The following is a 5,135-nucleotide window of genomic DNA, read 5'->3' on the forward strand; positions in this document are numbered from 1 at the left end:
GGGAGCAGCGGGCGGGTCAGGAGAGGTCTGCCACGCCATGTGGTCACCTCCAGGGCAGGCGGGGATCGAGCTCATGCGGAAGTGGCTTTAGTTTCTCAGTGCAGTGCTTTAACCCGCTGCGCCACCAGGGAGGGCCCTAAAAAAGATCTTTTTAAAAAGAAAAGGTGATTGCAAAAAAGTGCAAGAGATGGCACATGCACTGGTTAGTGGGCGACTAATTTCATCAGAAGAGGTAGCTATGCCCTTCTCATCTTTCACCCACCTGCTACTAACTAGGGCAGGGATGGGCGAACATTTTCTCTAAAGGGCCAAGCAGTAAAGATTTTAGTCTTTGCCACTGTTATTGTCTCCATTGTAACTACCCAACTTTGCCTCCATGCAAAACCCACGGAAGGCAATATGTAAATGAACAGGCATGGCTATGTCCCAACCAAACTTTAACGCGGAAATTGGACCTTCTTAAAAATTTTCTGTGCCATGAAACAGTCTCCTTTTGATTCCCACCCCCCACCCCCCAGCATTTTTAAAGTGTAAAAACCATTCTTAGTTATGCAAAAGAAGGTGGTGGGCCACATTTGGTCTCCAGGCTGCTGTTTGATGCCTCTGTACTAGACCAGAAACCTCAGGAGGTTTGTTTCTGTTTTGGTCACAGCCGTACACTCAGCACTGTACCTGGTGCACAGTGGACTCTCAAAAATAATTTGTTGAATGCATGAATAATTGAATGAATGAATATACTACATTCTCCTTTGTTTCCTCTTCCTGGAGTTTATCCAAAGAAAATACGAGGTAAGGGAGTTGAGCAGGAGTAATCAGCAGGTATTCAAAGCTGTCTCTTGTCTACATTTTAAGTAGGAATTTAAAAAGCTCCTGAATTTAGTGAAAGGAAAGATTAAATATCAGTTTCCTATACAGGCTTTAGTTGTTAATCTGTTACAAAGCTCTGAATGCTAAAACCAGAGCTTAAGTATGTCAAAAAATGTTTTCTTAAAACCAAAGAACGAACCTGGAATCCCAAAGTTGTTTCTTATTCAGATCCAGAGGGAATTTAAGGATTAGATTAAACATGATTGTTCACAGTCAAAAGTTAGTAATAATATGTTCACAATACTAGCAATTGTGTGGTTTTAAAGATTTTAAGTTGTGAATGACTTTTTAAACATATGACAACTAGATTGGAGTAATCGGCATTGGGATGGGCAATTTCTGGAAAGTCATTTTGGACGGCGTGTTGCTGTCAAGGTGCAATTCTGGCCCCTCCTGTGAGATGCCTGCTGGGCTGGAGGTTCTGCTGTGCCAACGTTGAGCATCCTGGGAACACACGATGTTAATGAACTCTAACCAGCGAAGCATCGCGGAAATATCCGAGAAATTAGAAAGAAAGAAAGAAAGAAAAAAGAGTTTCAAAGGGTGACTATGTAGTGGGGAAACAGTCAATAGAACAGCGTCTCAAGGCTGACCGGATGCCTGAGGAAGGAGACCGTTCTAACTCACCTGAATGCTGAGCACAGCACATCCAGTCAGGCAGTGGGTGCTAATGGGGGGTTTGGGCTGCTTGGAACTTTCCATTCTTCAAGATCTGGCTTTTGGCTCACTCTTAACCGTTATCATTCCACTTTAATCATTCAATGCAGTGTGTACATATACATGACTCTTTAAACAGAAGCACTTAACAGGGCAGGGGAGACATTCACTGTCTTTAGGGAACTCTTTTATTCAGATCATTATTCTATGACCCAACAGGAGGGAACAATTTTGCTTTTTTTGTTTTGCCAGTTGTCATTCCTCTTCTGCCAAGTCCCTTCCATCCTGCAGGTTGAACAGGCAGGTGCCTCTGGGCAGGTGATCTGGTCTAGCCAATCAAAGCAGTCCACTCACCTGGCCATTATGATTGATTCAGGGAGGAGCACGTGACCCAAGACAGACCAATGAGGATCATCCCCGGGTCTTCGGGGACTGTGCTGAGGGGTTCCCCCTCTGCTCCGCGGAAAGAGTGGGCTGCTTGCAAGGTTTGGGCTGCTGGTGATTTTGCCGTATGAGGGAAGGACCTCCTGAGAGGGGAAGAGAACTGCAGGGATGGCCTCTGTCAATGTGTTTATCTCGTGGGTATGCTTTATGAAGGGATGGAAATAATCCCTCTCACAGTGTTGTTCTGTAGAGAAAATACCAGGTACTAGATCTTCGAGAAGTCCAAAGCGTTTCCACTTTGCTTTCTTCCCTCGTCCTTCCTTTCCTTCTCCTTGACATTACTTTCTCTTTAAGAAACTCCCCCAAGGCCCTCCCTGGTGGTGCAATGGGTGAGGACACAGCCCTGCAAGTTGGCTGCTTCAGTGTGAGTTCAATCCCTGCCCTGAGGTGACCCACATGGCGCGGCAGACCTCTCCTGACCCTCCCGCTGCTCCCCTCAGCAGTGTATTTCATCAGTCGGCCTGTTCTGTGCCCCACTCTGTCTCTGGTGCATCCTCTGACTGCCCCTGCGCCTCTGGCCTGTACCCCAGTTCTGTATGCATAAATAAATAAATCTTAAGCATACAGAACAGACTCAACAACTTCTGCCAGTGACTGCTCTTCCCTGGACTGAGATGACCTTCTCCAAGGCCTCAATGAGGGTGAGGGTGATGTGCCCACAGGGCAGCCCCCCAGCGGGCACAGATCCAGCTGGGTGCAAATGGGCAGGTCACAGGATGCTGACCTCTGTGGGCCAGAAGGAAGATGCTTGTAACACAAGAGCTTCACACTAACGCAAGGGCGCTGCAGAGATTGGGTTCCCGTAATGAGGGTGCTCAGCCAAATGTGGGGTGCAGGAGAGGGGGCTTTTGTGCCTGGGGCAAGGTGCTTTTGGTTCTCAAACTATGCCCGTGATTTGCTCATCTGCTGTTCGAGGAGACTTTCACTGCAGGCTGCACTGGGAAAAACCAGAGGCGGTAAAGGTATTGCTTCCTGGTGGCAGTGGGCCTCTAGCTCTTCGGTACCCCAGAAGCATGTGGAGGGATTTATTAAAACACAAGTCATTGGGCCATATTTACAGTTTCTGATTCAAAAAGTCTGGGGTGAGTCCCTTGGGACAGGAGGGGTCCTGGGACAGGACTCAAGGACAGAATTTTGCTAAAGGGGGGATTTCAAATGGGCAAATAAAATGGATTTCTCACTGCTGGATCTTTGAAGGATGTGGAGCTCACTAGGCAAAAGGGGGAGGTTTGCCCACCTCTGTGCCCACATCACTTCCAGCTAAGTGACTTGTTAGCTTATGCTGAAATCATATGTGAGCTTGATCATTTGTATGCAATACATGCATTGAACCCTTCTACTGGGGGAGGGGGCACAGAGAGTGGCTATTTTGAAAATATTTGTCTTTTTGGCAATGTAAACTAGATGTGTCTGTAGTGGACTGGTCTTTAGAGGTTGTGCTCATTAGCTCAAGTTGATATAGCAGGTGTTTTCTGAGCACTAAATTCCTCCCAGGCTCCCTGTGAAGTCCTGAGCTAAGCCTGGCTTGGACTCTTGGGTCCATCGACTTGGGCAGGGCATCCAGTCTCCAGATAGATGTTGAGAGAGACACAGAAGGCTAAGAGAGAGGCCCTTGGGAAACTTGGCTCTTCTGATCGGTGCAGCAGCTAACTTGGAGAATGACATAGCAAGGCTAAAGGGGGGACTTCAAATGGGCAAATAAAATGGATTTCTCACTGCTGGATCTTTGAAGGATGTGGAGCTCACTAGGCAAAAGGGGGAGGTTTGCCCACCAGAGAGAGCAGACCATGTAAACCTGCAGTCTCATTGGGTAGGGCCAGAAGGCTCTATGGTTGGGGACAGATGGAAGGTGGGGTAGGTGGGCATGGGGTAGGAAATTGGGAAGTTGATCAAAGCCAGACTAAGCATTCCTTTTGTGCAGTGATACATTTCCTGCAGGAGAATCCCTCAGAGGGCTGTTGAAACACGTGGCCAGATCTTTCTGTTTGAAATTCAGTTCATCTAGGTGTGGCCTAAAGTTTTGCATTTCTATCAAGCACCCAGGTGATGTTGCTGGTCCAGGGGATATACTTTTAGAATTATTCCTATGGAGTGTGGATCTCTGAACAATTGGGTACCTCTTAAAATGTCCTAAAGATTGTGAATTCTGACAAGGTCAGACCTGTGTTATGGAAGAAACAGAAATTACGGACACTGTTGGAACAAGTTAGATGCCGGTAGCTGAAGTAGATGGAGCAACAATGGGTAAAGCCTGAGTGAGGGAAGTTTATGGGGGTACATGTGTGGGAGGTAGAATTGGGTTTTCAGCCTGGAAAATGGGTTCAGGTATAAGTCATTGCCCCCTAGCCCTCACTGGCGAGGAGGCTGGCCCTTCTGCCAACTGAGTCATTCAGCAGATGGGGTGGTTGAGCTCTGATCCCCATACAAGGTCACCCAGGTATACACAGAGGGCACAGCATTGTCTTTCAGTGACAGGAAATAGATACTCATTTTAGGCAAATTCCTCAGGATGATCTATTGTGGTTTTCATTTTCTCAGCACATTTTATTCAATTTTATTAGGTCATTTAGCAAATAATTTTAATTTTCTGCTTAGATCAGAATTTCAGAAAGTAATGTACTGTTGTACTGTTAATGAGCCTCCTAATAAGCTCCAGGAGAATGCGATTTGCAAATCATTCTCGAACATAACTGTCACTCAGTCTGGTTGCCAACTAGTGCATGCCTCAGCCACTCTCCCTGAGAGAGCCCAGCGATTTCTGGAAGTTTCCCCTACCTGGGCGGGTCTCCTGTGAAGCCTCTGTCAGAGGAGAAGCAGATAAGGCAGTCAGAGCTCATTTCAGTGCCGGGCTGTGGCACCTGCTCTTCTCTTATTCCTTCTACAGGCAGCTGGTTCATCATCTCACAACTGAAAGGCACCCTGGGCAGCTTGGATCAAGTTACTGTAACAACTTGGCAGGTAAACCAAAAGGCATTCTGGGACTTCAGCTGTAGATGTTGGAGGACAGCGAAGGAGATTGAACATTACTTTGTGCCAGGCACTGGATTAGGACACTGTTTATTCATATTATTTTATTTTATTTTTTTTTAAAGATTTATTTATTTGTGCATACAGAACTGGGGTACAGGCCAGAGGCTCAGGGGCGGCGAGAGGCTTCACCAGAAACA

This window comes from Condylura cristata, unplaced genomic scaffold, assembly GCF_000260355.1.
Source record: "Condylura cristata isolate star-nosed mole 26May11 unplaced genomic scaffold, ConCri1.0 scaffold00022, whole genome shotgun sequence".
In the NCBI taxonomy this organism is placed as follows: domain Eukaryota; kingdom Metazoa; phylum Chordata; class Mammalia; order Eulipotyphla; family Talpidae; genus Condylura; species Condylura cristata.